Source organism: Balaenoptera acutorostrata, unplaced genomic scaffold (assembly GCF_949987535.1).
Source record: "Balaenoptera acutorostrata unplaced genomic scaffold, mBalAcu1.1 scaffold_339, whole genome shotgun sequence".
Lineage (NCBI taxonomy): Eukaryota > Metazoa > Chordata > Mammalia > Artiodactyla > Balaenopteridae > Balaenoptera > Balaenoptera acutorostrata.
Window position 1 is genome coordinate 235206 of NW_026645565.1, and position 16135 is coordinate 251340.

Below are 16135 nucleotides of genomic sequence, written 5' to 3' on the forward strand. Positions count from 1 at the left end.
CCAAGCTCAGGAATTGGGCATTCTTAAGCCTCTTCATTTATTCTCCAGTCATCAAATATTTGCTAATTTGCATTGTTCTCCTTTGAAACATCTTATCCTGTTCTCTTTTCATTCCTATGAAAAAAACTTAGGCCAGTGTTTCTCAAAAGTTGAATATGCTTTTGAATCTACCAGGGATCTTGTTGAAGTGCAGATTGTGATTCGGTAGGTGTGGGTGGGGCCAGAGAGCCTGTATTTTGACAAGTTCCTGGGCGATGTTGAAGCTGCTGATCTCTGACCACTCTTTGTGTCCCAAGACCTAGTCCAGACCTTTGTCCCATCATCCTTGGCCGTTAGTGCCAGCATCTTCACCAGTCTCCCTGACTCTCTATGTGCCATTGCCGGGGTAAATTTAGTATTAATTTTATTGATTGTCCTTCTGTTAAAAAGTCTATAATGGTTTTTATTACATAGCATGTGTAGGGCTTGCAAGCTGTTTTGTTTGGTCTCTTCCCTGCCACCCCTGGTAATGCTGGTAAACTCTATTTTTGACCTCAGTGATACTTACAAACGATGTGTTTATTTTGGAATAATGCATCAGCTACACACTTAGGATTTGTGCACTTTTCTATTTGTGTGATACATTTTTTAAGTACCATTAAAATCCCCAGAACATATGATTGTTGGGTTTTCTAAAAAAAAAAAAAAATTTATGCAGAACCTTAATATCTTAAAAAAATAAAAATTATTCTGGTAGAGAAAAGAATGCAGAACTCTAGCCACTCTAACTCCTTAGTTAAAAAATGAGATTTATTTGCAGGATAAGAATGATGCTGCTATTAAAAATAATAATAGCAATAGCAAGTTTGAAAACTTTCACGTGGACCTATTCAGGTGCTTCATTGGCATTTAAGGCCTTCTAAGTATCTGTGCTAGCCTCCTTCAGGTCAGCCTGTGTTGCTGGAAACTGCTTTTCTCACTACTGTCTGGACAAAACTCTGGGTCTAGTTTCCATTATTCCGTGGAGTGTTTTTAGATCCCACCCGTTGTTAAACACACACACACACGCACGCACGCACGCAGGCGCCCAACGTCTCGCCTGCGGGCTTTCTCCCTTTTCTCTGATTCCCAGGGGTACTTACTGTCTAGACCCTCATTTCCACATTTGGTCACATCCAGTCCTGGGAGACCTGACTGCTTTGTGTTTCTTTTTTATACTTCATGCTCACAGTGCTAGACCCATAACAATAAATTTTGAATAACGCTGATAAGTTGGAAGTACTTGGCCTTTATTCATCTAATCTCAATTTTTTGTAAGGTCCTTACGAAAACCGCACTGTCTATGAGACTTTGGACATTGGCTGGCAACTGCTCCGAATCTTCCCCAAAGAAATGCTGAAGAGAATCCCTTAGAGCACCTTGAGCGAATTCTACCCTCGAGACTCTGCAAAGCATTAGCTGCTACTTACCGCTGGCTCGATGCTCTTGTGAAATACTGGTTCTGTTTTCTTTATTCCTTTTGCAGTCCCCCATCCCCACCTTTGTGTTGGAGTTTACTGTGTTACCCTGTAATTAAAAACAAAGAATAGGTAACATATTGTGCCAGTGTTGCAATGTTTTAAACTGCTAACAGACTTTAAAATATCCCCTGTTCCGAAAACCTGGAACTGCAGTGCTTTGTTTAAAGTAGCTGAGGGTTGGAGGTGAAGTTTTCTTACTGATGTGTGTATTCGTACGTAGTGGTGTAGTTAGCTGCCTAGTGTCCTCATTATTTGGGTCTCTCAGACCTTCCCTGTCCACCCCCTCCAGAGTATCACTATCTGAAGTTACAATGCTTTGATCTCCAAACTAGGGACAAGATAGGGTCTGAAAGACGCTTCCTCTCCGAGCCGAGACGCTTTCCTGAGCGCTTGTTTTTAGATTATGGTGTGCCTCTGGGTCTGCTCTAAGCAGATGACTTTTCCTGTCCACCTGCTGTTTCCTATTGAATGAATAGGTTAGAAAAGGAGTTTCCTTTTCCTCTTTGGTGCGGATAAGTTTCAACTCCTGTGTCTTACTGTTCTCCCTCCCTCTGAGTAACACAGAATCATGCAGCTTTTGCCCAACTGGCATTGATCTGATAGTAGTGAGATGCCCTGTCTTGATGATCCCTTACTGGGTTTCCATGCAGAGGAATCATAATGAAAATAATTAATAGAATTGTTGGTTGGCAAGAGTTGGGATACAATTTTTGAAGAAAGAAAAAACCTATATCGGTTCTACATTCGGACATGCTAACAGTGGTTTTAAGTTTCTAAAGTGTTGACCGGATGCTAAAGGCAAGGTGGGGAAGAGAAAGCTCTTCTGTGTATGGAATCTTTTATATATATATATAATCTATGGATATTTTAAACTCTGTTAGATAGCAGCCTTTGGAAAATCCCCTATTTGGTCCTGCTTTCTGACCTATCTGCCTTTTCAGGGTAATCTTGTGGCACAAGTGATAGCATTTAAAAGCTTTAGTCTTTTAATTCCTCCTCCTTCCTGCTGCGAGCCCTGAGCTGTCTTCTGTGCACTTCTGACATGTCTACTGTTTGATCTCTCTGTGTTCTTTGTTACTTGGGTGCAGTAGCAACTTCTCTGTGCATTCCATCTTTCTTTCAAGTTGTGTAAAGTTCTTCACTTTTTTTCTCTGAGGGTAGAGGGAGTGGGGGGAGTCAGCATGATTATATTTTAATGTAGAAAATGTGACCTGGATATAAAATGAAAATAAATATTAAATTAAATGGAAGTTACCTAAAGTGACTCTGTATCTTCTAATCAGAAAAGCAATAGCAACAAGCAAATATATAATAATGCACCTCTCTTTGAGTGACAGTTTTGAACATCATAACCAGTATTGTGAACCAGCCCCTTGATTCACAATATTATGAACCATGTCCCCTTTACAGGGACATGGCCCATGTTCTGTACCCTCTGCCTTTTAGGCTGCCCTTTCAAGCTCTTTTCAGTAATACCTCTTCCAACATATTGTAGTTTGATCCAAGGTTGAGAGTTGCTAGGGTGTGGCGTTGTTTGTTTGTTTTGCAGATCGTTAGTGGCTGTAAGTTCTCTGAAACTTGAAGTTTTGATTCAGGGTCCACTTAGCATTTTCGAGAGTTACTAAGGTGTTTTATAGCATTCTTTGTTTCAGACATTCTCAGGACCTCTAGAGCCTGTCTGCCATGAATGAAAGAGGGTGATAAATAGAAAATGAAATACATACTGAAGCAAGCCAAAACTTGCTTCAAATAAAATCTGAACTAGATGGTCCAGTATATAAAGGAAACATACTGGTTAAAGCACAGGGATGTGGCATCACGGTGGCCTCCCATTTCTTTCCCCTCTTCAACTCAGAGTGACATTTAGGAGATGGAGAGGAAGAGGCTCAGTCATAGCAAGAGTAGGTAGACCTGTGTTCTGATTCTGGTGCTGCCACTAACTGTATGGTCTTGCTTAGTCATTTAAGAGATTTGTGTTCCTTTTCGGGTTATTATAAGGACTAGAGATTTTGCTTTTTATATCGCTTTTTAACTTATGTAAAAAAAAAAACAGTTTGTTGTATTGGCATGTGTCTATTTCTGTATTCTCTATCCTATTCATTGAACTATGTATCTATCCTTCCACCAATACCACACTGTCTTACTTATAGCTTTACAGTAGGTCTTAATATCCTCTAACTATATTCTGCTTTCTCAAAATTGTTTTACTTATTCTGGTTCCTTTGCCTTTACCTTTTGTTCATACATTTTATTTTTTTTTATTTTTTATTTTTTTAAACATCTTTATTGAAGTATAATTGCCTTACAATGGTGTGTTAGCTTCTGCTTTATAACAAAGTGAATCAGTTATACATATACAATATGTTCCCATTTCTCTTCCCTCTTGCATCTCCCTCCCTCCCACCCTCCCCATCCCACCCCTCTAGGTGGTCACAAAGCACCGAGCTGATCTACCTGTGCTATGCAGCTGCTTCCCACTAGTTATCTATTTTACATTTGGTAGTGTATATATGTCCATGACACTCTCTTACCCTGTCACATCTCACCCCACCCCCTCCTCATATCCTCAAGTCCATTCTCTAGTAGGTCTGTGTCTTTATTCCCGTCTTGCCACTAGGTTCTTCATGGCCTTTTTTTTTTTTTTTTTCCCTTAGATTCCGTATATATGTGTTAGCATACTGTATTTGTTTTTCTCTTTCTGACTTACTTCACTCTGTATGACAGACTCTAACTCCATCCACCTCATTACAAATACCTCCATTTCATTTCTTTTTATGGCTGAGTAATATTCCATTGTATATATGTGCCACATCTTCTTTATCCATTCATCTGTCGATGGACATTTAGGTTGCTTCCATGTCCTGGCTATTGTAAATAGAGCTGCAATGAACATTTTGGTACATGACTCTTTTTGACCTATGGTTTTCTCAGGGTATATGCCCAGTAGTGGGATTGCTGGGTCGTATGATAGTTCTATTTGTAGTTTTTTAAGGAACCTCCATACTGTTCTCCATAGTGGCTGTATCAATTTACATTCCCACCAACAGTGCAAGAGTGTTCCCTTTCCTCCACACCCTCTCCAGCATTTATTGTTTCTAGATTTTTTGATGATGGCCATTCTGACCAGTGTGAGATGATATCTCATTGTAGTTTTGATTTGCATTTCTCTAATGATTAATGATGTTGAGCATTCTTTCATGTGTCTGTAGGCCATCTGTATATCTTCTTTGGAGAAATGTCTATTTAGATCTTCTGCCCATTTTTGGATTGGGTTGTTCGTTTTTTTGTTATTGAGCTGCATGAGCTGCTTGTAAATCTTGGAGATTAATCCTCTGTCAGTTGCTTCATTTGCAAATATTTTCTCCCATTCTGAGGGTTGTCTTTTGGTCTTGTTTATGGTTTCCTTTGCTGTGCAAAAGCTTTTAAGTTTCATTAGGTCCCATTTCTTTATTTGTGTTCTTATTTCCATTTCTCTGCGAGCTGGGTCAAAAAGAATCTTGCTGTGATGTATGTCATAGAGTGTTCTGCCTATGTTTTCCTCTAAGAGTTTGATAGTGTCTACCCTTACACTTAGGTCTTTAATCCATTTTGAGTTTATTTTTGTGCATGGTGTCAGGGAGTGTTCTAATTTCATACTTTTACATGTTCCTGTCCAATTTTCCCAGCACCACTTATTGAAGAGGCTGTCTTTTCTCCACTGTATATGCTTGCCTCCTTTATCAAAGATAAGTTGACCATATGTGTGTGGGTTTATCTCTGGGCTTTCTATCCTGTTCCATTGATCTATATTTCTGTTTTTGTGCCAGTACCAAACTGTTTTGATTACTGAAGCTTTGTAATATAGTCTGAAGTCAGGGAGCCTGATTCCCCCAGCTCCATTTTTCGTTCTCAAGATTGCTTTGGCTATTCGGGGTCTTTTGTGTTTCCATACAAATTGTGAAATTTTTTGTTCTAGTTCTGTGAAAAATGCCAGTGGTAGTTTGATAGGGATAGCATTGAATCTGTAGATTGCTTTGGGTAGTAGAGTCATTTTCACAATGTTGATTCTTCCAATCCAGGAACATGGTATATCTCTCCATCTATTTGTATCATCTTTAATTTCTTTCATCAGTGTCTTATAATTTTCTGCATACAGGTCTTTTGTCTCCTTAGGTAGGTTTATTCCTAGATATTTTATTCTTTTTGTTGCAATGGTAAATGGGAGTGTTTTCTTAATTTCACTTTCAGATTTTTCGTCATTAGTGTATAGAAATGCAAGAGATTTCTGTGCATTAATTTTGTATCCTGCTACTTTACCAAATTCATTGATTAGCTCTAGGAGTTTTCTGGTTGCATCTTTAGGATTCTCTATGTATAGTATCATGTCATCTGCAAATAGTGACAGCTTTACTTCTTCTTTTCCGATTTGTATTCCTTTTATTTCTTTGTCTTCTCTGATTGCTGTGGCTAACACTTCCAAAACTATGTTGAATAATAGTGGTGAGAGTGGGCAACCTTGTCTTGTTCCTGATCTTAGTGGAAATGGTTTCAGTTTTTCACCATTGAGGACAATGTTGGCTGTGGGTTTGTCATATATGGCCTTTATTATGTTGAGGAAAGTTCCCTCTATGCCTACTTTCTGCAGGGCTTTTATCATAAATGGGTGTTGAATTTTGTCGTAAGCTTTCTCTGCATCTATTGAGATGATCATATGATTTTTCTCCTTCAATTTGTTAATATGGTGTATCACATTGATTGATTTGCGTATATTGAAGAATCCTTGCATTCCTGGGATAAACCCCACTTGATCATGGTGTATGATCCTTTTAATGTGCTGTTGGATTCTGTTTGCTAGTATTTTGTTGAGGATTTTTGCATCTATGTTCATCAGTGATATTGGCCTGTAGTTTTCTTTCTTTGTGACATCTTTGTCTGGTTTTGGTATCAGGGTGATGGTGGCCTCATAGAATGAGTTTGGGAGTGTTCCTCCCTCTGCAATATTTTGGAAGAGTTTGAGAAGGATAGGTGTTAGCTCTTCTCTAAATGTTTGATAGAATTCCCCTGTGAAGCCATCTGGTCCTGGGCTTTTGTTTGTTGGAAGGTGTTTAATCACAGTTTCAATTTCAGTGCTTGTGATTGGTCTGTTCATATTTTCTATTTCTTCCTGGTTCAGTCTCGGCAGTTTGTGCATTTCTAAGAATCTGTCCATTTCTTCCAGGTTGTCCATTTTATTGGCATAGAGTTGCTTGTAGTAATCTCTCATGATCTTTTGTATTTCTGCAGTGTCAGTGGTTACTTCTCCTTTTTCATTTCTAATTCTATTGATCTGAGTCTTCTCCCTTTTTTTCTTGATGAGTCTGGCTAATGGTTTATCAATTTTGTTTATCTTCTCAAAGAACCAGCTTTTAGTTTCATTGATTTTTGCTATTGTTTCCTTCATTTCTTTTTCATTTATTTCTGACCTGATCTTTATAATTTCTTTCCTTCTGCTGGCTTTGGGGTTTTTTTGTTCTTCTTTCTCTAATTGCTTTAGGTGCAAGGTTTGGTTGTTTATTCGAGATGTTTCCTGTTTCTTGAGGTAGGCTTGTATTGCTATTAACTTCCCTCTTAGCACTGCTTTTGCTGCGTCCCATAGGTTTTGGGTCGTCGTGTCTCCATTGTCATTTGTTTCTAGGTATTTTTTGATTTCCCCTTTGATTTCTTCAGTAATCACTTCGTTATTAAGTAATGTATTGTGTAGCCTCCATGTGTTTGTATTTTTTACAGATCTTTTCCTGTAATTGATATCTAGTCTCATAGCGTTGTGGTCGGAAAAGATACTTGATACGATTTCAATTTTCTTAAATTTACCAAGGCTTGATTTGTGACCCAAGATATGATCTATCCTGGAGAATGTTCCATGAGCACTTGAGAAAAATGTGTATTCTGTTGTTTTGGGGTGGAATGTCCTATAAATATCAATTAAGTCCATATTGTTTAATGTATCATTTAAAGCTTGTGTTTCCTTATTTATTTTCATTTTGGATGATCTGTCCATTGGTGAAAGTGGGGTGTTAAAGTCCCCTACTATGATTGTGTTGCTGTCGATTTCCCCTTTTCATACATTTTAGAATGAGCTTGTCCATGTTGACAAAAAAATTCTGTTGGAAGTTGACCTTTTATTATGTTGAGTCTTCCAATCCATGAATGCGATATGTCTCTCCATTGATTTAGGTCTTGTTTGGTTGTATCATATAGATCCTCTATTAAAATATTTATAATCAAATATTTCATGTTTTGGAAGCATTGTGTATGACATTGTGTTGTTGTTTTTTTTTTTTTTTTCTTTTTTTCTTTTTGTCTGTGTTGGGTCTTCGTTTCTGTGTGAGGGCTTTCTCTAGTTGTGGCGAGTGGGGGCCACTCTTCATCGCGGTGCGCGGGCCTCTCACTGTCGCGGCGTCTCTTGTTGCAGAGCACAGGCTCCAGACGCACAGGCTCAGTAGTTGTGGCTCACGGGCCTAGTTGCTCCACGGCATGTGGGATCTTCCCAGACCAGGGCTCAAACCCGTGTCCCCTGCATTGGCAGGCAGATTCTCAACCACTGTCCCACCAGGGAAGCCCCGGCATTGTGTTTTTAGTTTTGGTTTCCAGTTGTTCATTGTTAATATTTGGAAATATGACTAATGTTTTTGTGTTGATCTTGTATCCTGAGACTTTGTTAAAGTAATTGCCACTTATTAATTGCTTCTTAGAAGTTTCTTGGGATTTTCTATGCAGACAGTCATGCTATCCATGAGTATGGACAGTAATATTTCTTCCTTTCTAATCTGTGTGTCTTTCTTTCTTTTTCTTGCCATGCTGCACTGGCTAGTACCTACAGTACTAAGTTGAAAAGGAGAGATGAAAGAGGACATTCTGGCCTTCTTTTGAATTTAGGAGGAAAACATTCATTCTCTCACCATTAAGTATGATGTTCACTGTCGGTTTTTTGTAGATATTCTTTACTGGGTTGAAGTAGAGCCCTTCTATTCCTGAGAGTTTCTGACATGAATGTGTGTTGAAGTTCATCAAATGCTTTTTCTTCATTAATTGAGGTGGCCATGTAGAGTTTCTTCTTCAATCTATTAATATGGCAAATTACGCTGATGATTTTTGAATAGTAAACCAAGCTTGTGTTCCGAGAATAGACTCCAGTTGATCAGAGTGTATTGTTATTTGCTTCCTTCTTCATGTGTTGATTTTATTGTGCAATTCTTTTCCCGTTTCCGTGTGTGAAAGCTTAGATTATTGATCTGAGACCTTCCCTCTTTTCTATTATAAGCATTTAGTGCCATTCGTTTCCCTCTTAATAATGTTTTATCTGGACCCTTCCACATTTTATGTGTTGTATTTTCATTTTCACTCAGTTCTATTTATCTTAAAATTTTTCCTTGAAATTCCTCTTTAACCATGGATTATTCAGAAGTGTGCATCTTAATTTCCAAATGTTTGGAGGCATTCTACTTCTCGTTCTCATTTTTATACAATTTAAAGCTTAGACTTTGGACACAGTGGAATAAAATGCGATTATGTTTGTTTAGTTATTTTATAGAGGTTCTTCAAATATCACTGGAGGGAAGTTTTCAAATATTAGTTTTACATAGTAGTTCTCAGTCTTTTGCACTTGTAACCATAAGAGAGTTCCCTAAAAATATGTAACCCTGGCTGCTGGAGCCATGTTTATCAGGGGCAGTTCACAGTCACAGGAATAGTGGGGAGTTTGTGGTTCACCACTGCACACTTTGTTCTGGGCCAGCACACAGGGATCCAGTAGGGATCCAGGGTCCAGGAGAGGGACCCAAACTTTGGGCTCTGGTGTTTATATTGCAGAATCAGGGAAGCCCAGGTCCCGTGTGGGCAGGAACTAGGACCAGCACTGGGACACACAGGACCCAGGTCCAGTTCCTCTCCATGGAACGAGCAGTCAGGCTGAGGGAGGCCCAGCCTCTCTCCTGCTGGTCAGGGCTGAGCCAAGCTGCGGTTGCAGTTGTATTGCTCAGTAGGCCCATGGCTGAGTCACCAGCTATGACAGCCGTAAGCCCTGGCTATGGGTAGTGTCCATGAAGTCTTGAGGAAGGCCGGCCTTCCTCCTGCAGGGAGGCAGTCTTGAACAAGTTAGCCCTGCCCTGTCACTACTTCAACAACCAAAATTTTCATTACTCCCTCTTGCTCCCCAACCCCACTCAGATACAAGCATAGTTTCTCATGGGGTGGCCAACCTTTTATTTTTCAAACATTATCAACATCATTTCATACAAGAAAGGACATTCGAACCCCAATTAACTAAGAAGCACATATTGCAGAATAAGCTCGTTTGCCCTAAAACAAGACCCTTAGCTATTTCCATGGACCATCCTTGATTTCTCCATTATGCTGCTGAGTAGTGCAAAGTTGGTGCTCAAGAACTCCTCGGATGATGGTGTGCTATCAACAGCTGCTGTGAACGCAAGCAGCTGGCACCCTCGGTGGCTATATGGGCAGAGGAGTTGCGGAGACAGTAGGTGATGGCTCTGTGCTGTCAGTGAGGGCTGTCCTCTGCCCGCACCCCTTTTAATCCCTTTGTATCCCTACCACCTGAGGAATGAAGGCAGTGATGAGTTATTGGCAGAATTGCCCTGTCTGATAAGAGGGTCACCTGCAAGCCAGAGGGCCCAAATCCTCCCTGGAACACATCACTCCCTACCCACCACTTAACAATTCCCTTCAAACAAAGGTGCAAATTTGTAATAGCTGTACCGTTAAGATATGCCGTCTGTGATTCGGACAATTGTGACTCCTTGCCCTGTTCTTGGAGGAACATGACATTTTGTAGGGAGAACCCAGGCCAGGTGGCCAAAGTCTCTGTCAAGTCTGTTTCTTCAGCCAATACTTTGATTCAAGTTGAGGGTGGTGGACATGAGTGGGCCTTCACCATGATAGCCTTTCCCTGGTATCACTGGCCAAGGTTCCCTTTGGTGAACATTACATACAAAAGCTTGCCCAGCACATGCCTCGCTCTCAGCCGAGCCGTGGCCATGCTGCTCCTGGGATCAGGCACCTCCTTTGCACACCCTGTGGATGGTGCTCAGTTCCTTGATTCGGTGACTGGGGCATTTGTTAAACTATTATTTCTTGAGGCCTGTAAACTATTATTTCTTGATGTCTGTGCAAGTTTCAATTCTGCAATTTCTATTTCCTTCTTCTTACGGATTGAAAAACACTAGTGAAATTCCTCATCTTACAATCTATGCTCCTTAACATTAACCGTAGTCTTCTTAAAGTCCTTGGTCTTGCTCTCTCAGAGGCTCCCTGGGGCTTGATTCCAGTGGGCTGGTGAGGTGGACACCACTGAGCTTGACAACATGCCATACTCCACCCAAGCCTGGAGATCTCTGGTGTCTGGGGGAAAAGGCAGGGGCCGTGAGACAGGAGACAAGAATGGAGGTAAATTCAGGGGTAAAGCCCAGGGAAGAGTCCATATGTCAGTTGCAGGTCAGCTATGTGCCCTGTGTCCGAGAAGACGCCCCTCAGTGTGGGATGAGCAGCTGCTCTCAGAGAGAGCGAGGCTCCTGGGCCCGGCTTCTCATGTGATACTGGGGCAGATCCTATGCACAGAGGCTGTGGCCTGCAGGGGGCGTGTATCAGCACCTCTGCAGGGTCGAGGGGCCAAAGGGGGCCATGGGCAGCCTCTCCCAGGAGAAGTCACCTGCCCTGGGGCTGGGGCATCAGTCCCTCAGCCCCACACCATCTACCTTTCTACCTGGGTTCCAAGCCCAGCAAGGCACAATCCTGACTTCCCCAGTGTAGGATTTCCCCAGTGTGTGACAAGCCAGGCTGTGGCCACCTACCCCGAGGGATAGTTCAGCAGGGCAAAGCCCATCACTGACCCCTGGTGAGGCAACTACAACAGAAAGGTGAGCTTTTGAGAGCAAGGGTCAGGAGTCAGGGAGGAGAGGCAGAAACCCAAGAAAGGACCCATCACCTGAGCCCACATCCTTGTCCACCTCTGTGGGGTCAGTCAGCCTCCAGTGTCTGCTCTGAGATCACAAGACCCCACAGTACTGGCCATCACAACGACCTGCCTCAGAACAAAACAAGAGGGCACAAGAGCAGGAGGCCCATATGATAAGTGTGGTCCGTTGAGGAGGTGCTCCCTGGGCCACGTGACAAGACATGGCTTCTCAGGGCACAGCTGCCCCCAGACTCAGCATAAATGTCTGGGCTGTGAGCCCATTGATTCTGGGAAGGGCACCAGCACAAGGTGAACAGATGCTCCATACTTTGCGTCAGGCAAGCCAGGAGGCAAGCACTGACAAGCAGCCTGCGTTACACCCTCATGTTTCACAGGGCAGGAGCCTCGGGGCGGGGGGGAATGGGGCCTGCCCTGAGGTCACAGCAGAGAAGGTTTGCTGCTGGAGGGCCACACACAGGACAGCTGTATAGAATGTGATCAAAGGCTCTCTGGTGCTTCATGCCATTCAAAACCAGGGGCTCTTAAACAGCCCGAGGGTAAGATACCGCCAAATCCTTGCTGAAATTTCTGAGCCCATCCTCAGATCCCAAATTTTGCCCAGATTGCCAAAAGTTTCATGGACTTCTGTTCAAGGACCCGATTCATCTGGACTGCTCAGTGCACAGCAAGATTGCCAGGACGGGGCCTAGGGATCTTGCCCACACAACCGTCCCTGACATTTGCTCCTGGAGAACCACCTGCCCAGCTACCGACATCTCCTCCTTCCCTCTCATCAGGCTAAATGCACCTGGGAGAAAGGCAACACAAAAGGAGGCAAATGTGGAAACATAAACCCGACAGTGCTGTCTCCCCCAGCCAAGACTAAGAGTCCATGAGTCTACCCACTGCACTCACCTGAAAGCCCCCACATATCACCAGGAGCACAGAAAGCACACAGGCCATCGGATACACCTGACCTCAATTTCCTCCTGAGAGAGCACTCTGGGGCCTCCCTGGGATTTGGAGGTGTCAACAATTCACTGCATTGTGGCTTATGCCACAGAGCAATTTTGAACAAGGATTATAGTACCAGTAAACTTTAAGCACTGCTTTAAGTCCAATCACTTTATGTTTAAAGAGAGAGGAATTGGGGCTCAACCACCAGAGGGCAGACAGCAGAAGCAAGAAAAACTACAATCCTGCAGCCTGTGGACCAAAAACCACAGTTACAGAAAGATAGACAAGATGAAAAGGCAGAGGGCTATGTACCAGATGAAGGAACAAGAAAAAACCCCAGAAAAACAACTAAATGAAGTGGAGATAGGCAACCTTCCAGAAAAAGAATTCAGAATAATGATAGTGAAGATGATCCAGGACCTCGGAATAAGAATGGAAGCAAAGATTGAGAAGATGCAAGAAATGATTAACAAAGACCTAGAAGAATTAAAGAACAAACAAACAGAGATGACCAATACAATAACTGAAATGAAAACTACACTAGAAGGAATCAATAGCAGAATAACTGAGGCAGAAGAACGGATAAGTGACCTGGAAGACAGAATGGTGGAATTCACTGCTGCGGAACAGAATAAAGAAAAAAGAATGAAAAGAAATGAAGACAGCCTAAGAGTCCTCTGGGACAACATTAAACGCAACAACATTCGCATTATAGGGGTCCCAGAAGGAGAAGAGAGAGAGAAAGGACCAGAGAAAATATTTGAAGAGATTATAGTCGAAAACTTCCCTAACATGGGAAAGGAAATAGCCACCCAAGTCCAGGAAACGCAGAGAGTCCCATACAGGATAAACCCAAGGAGAAACACACCGAGACACATAGTAATCAAAGTGGCAAAAATTAAAGACAGAGAAAAATTATTGAAAGCAGCAAGGGAAAAACAACAAATAACATACAAGGGAACTCCCATAAGGTTAACAGCTGATTTCTCAGCAGAAACTCTACAAGCCAGAAGGGAGTGGCATGATATACTTAAAGTGATGAAAGGGAAGAACCTACAACCAAGATTACTCTACCCGGCAAGGGTCTCACTTAGATTTGATGGAGAAATCAAAAGCTTTACAGACAAGCAAAAGCTACGAGAATTCAGCCCCACCAAACCAGCTCTACAACAAATGCTAAAGGAACTTCTCTAAGTGGGAAACACAAGAGAAGAAAAGGACCTACAAAAACAAACCCAAAACAATTAAGAAAATGGTCATAGGAACATACATATCGATAATTACCTTAAACGTGAATGGATTAAATGCCCCAACCAAAAGACATAGACTGGCTGAATGGATACAAAAACAAGACCCATATATATGCTGTCTACAAGAGACCCACTTTAGACTTAGGGACACATACAGACTGAAAGTGAGGGGATGGAAAAAGATATTCCATGCAAATGGAAATCAAAAGAAAGCTGGAGTAGCTATACTCATATCAGATAAAATAGACTTTAAAATAAAGAATGTTACAAGAGACAAGGAAGGACACTACATAATGATCCAGGGATCAATCCAAGAAGAAGATATAAAAATTATAAATATATATGCACCCAACATAGGAACACCTCAATACATAAGGCAACTGCTAACAGCTATAAAAGAGGAAATCGACAGTAACACAATAATAGTGGGGGACTTTAACACCTCACTTACACCAATGGACAGATCATCCAAAATGAAAATGAATAAGGAAACAGAAGCTTTAAATGACACAATAGACCAGTTAGATTTAATTGATATATATAGGACATTCCATCCAAAAACAGCAGATTACACGTTCTTCTCAAGTGCGCACGGAACATTCTCCAGGATAGATCACATCTTGGGTCACAAATCAAGCCTCAGTAAATTTAAGAAAATTGAAATCATATCAAGCATCTTTTCAGATCACAACGCTATGAGATTAGAAATGAATTACAGGGAAAAAAACGAAAAACAGACAAACCCATGGAGGCTAAACAATACGTTACTAAATAACCAAGAGATTACTGAAGAAATCAGAGAGGAAATAAAAAAATACCTAGAGACAAATGACAATGAAAACACGACGACCCAAAACCTATGGGATGCAGCAAAAGCAGTTCTAAGAGGGAAGTTTATAGCTATACAAGCCTACCTAAAGAAAGAAGGAAAATCTCAAGTAAGCAATCTAACCTTACACCTAAAGAAACTAGAGAAAGAAGAACAAACAAAACCCAAAGTTAGCAGAAGGAAAGAAAACATAAAGATCAGAGCAGAAATAAATGAAATAGAAACAAAGAAAACAATAGCAAAGATCAATAAAACTAAAAGTTGGTTCTTTGAGAAGATAAACAAAATTGATAAGCCATTAGCCAGACTCATCAAGAAAAAGAGGGAGAGGACTCAAATCAATAAAATCAGAAATGAAAAAGGAGAGGTTACAACAGACACCGCAGAAATACAAAGCATCCTAAGAGACTACTACAAGCAACTTTATGCCAATAAAATGGACAACCTGGAAGAAATGGACACATTTTTAGAAAGGTATAACCTTCCAAGACTGAACCAGGAAGAAACAGAAAATATGAACAGACCAATCACAAGTAATGAAATTGAAACTGTGATTAAAAATCTTCCAACAAACAAAAGTCCAGGACCAGATGGCTTCACAGGTGAATTCTATCAAACATTTAGAGAAGAGCTAACACCCATCCTTCTCAAACTCTTCCAAAAAATTGCAGAGGAAGGAACACTCCCAAACTCGTTCTATGAGGCCACCAGCACCCTGATACCAAAACCAGACAAAGACACTACAAAAAAAGAAAATTACAGACCAATATCACTGATGAATATAGATGCAAAAATCCTCAACAAAATACTAGCAAACAGAATCCAACAACACATTAAAAGGATCATACACCACGATCAAGTGGGATTTATCCCAGGGATGCAAGGATTCTTCAATATACGCAAATCAATCAATGTGATACACCATATTAACAAATTGAAGAAGAAAAACCATATGATCATCTCAATAGATGCAGAAAAAGCTTTTGACAAAATTCAACACCCATTTCTGATAAAAACTCTCCAGAAAGTGGGCATAGAGGGAACCTACCTCAACATAATAAAGGCCATATATGACAAACCCACAGCAAACATCATTCTCAATGGTGAAAAACTGAAAGCATTTCCTCTAAGATCAGGAACGAGACAAGGATGTCCACTCTCACCACTATTATTCAACATAGTTCTGGAAGTCCTAGCCACAGCAATCAGAGAAGAAAAAGAAATAAAAGGAATACAAATTGGAAAAGAAGAAGTAAAGCTGTCACTGTTTGCGGATGACATGATACTATACATAGAGAATCCTAAAACTGCCACCAGAAAACTGCTAGAGCTAATTAATGAATATGGTAAAGTTGCAGGCTACAAAATGAATGCACAGAAATCTCTTGCATTCCTATACACTAATGATGAAAAATCTGAAAGAGAAATTATGGAAACACTCCCATTTACCATTGCAACAAAAAGAATAAAATACCTAGGAATAAACCTACCTAGGGAGACAAAAGACCTGTATGCAGAAAACTATAAGACACTGATGAAAGAAATTAAAGATGATACCAACAGATGGAGAGATATACCATGTTCTTGGATTGGAAGAATCAACATTGTGAAAATGAGTATACTACCCAAAGCAATCTACAGATTCAATGCAATCCCTATCAAATTACCAATG

At 40.9% G+C, this 16135-nt stretch overlaps 1 protein-coding gene across 4 annotated transcripts in view; it reads left to right on the forward strand.

Moving 5' to 3' along the window:
- LOC130706619 (contactin-associated protein-like 3) overlaps positions 1-1864 on the forward strand; it is a 171776-nt gene extending 169912 nt beyond the window's left edge. For all 4 annotated transcript variants that reach the window (XM_057539310.1, XM_057539304.1, XM_057539305.1 and 1 more), the window contains one exon: positions 1298-1864. The gene's annotated coding sequence lies outside the window, so the exon portion shown is untranslated. The remainder of the gene's footprint in view (positions 1-1297) is intronic.
- Positions 1865-16135: the final 14271 nt, after the last annotated feature.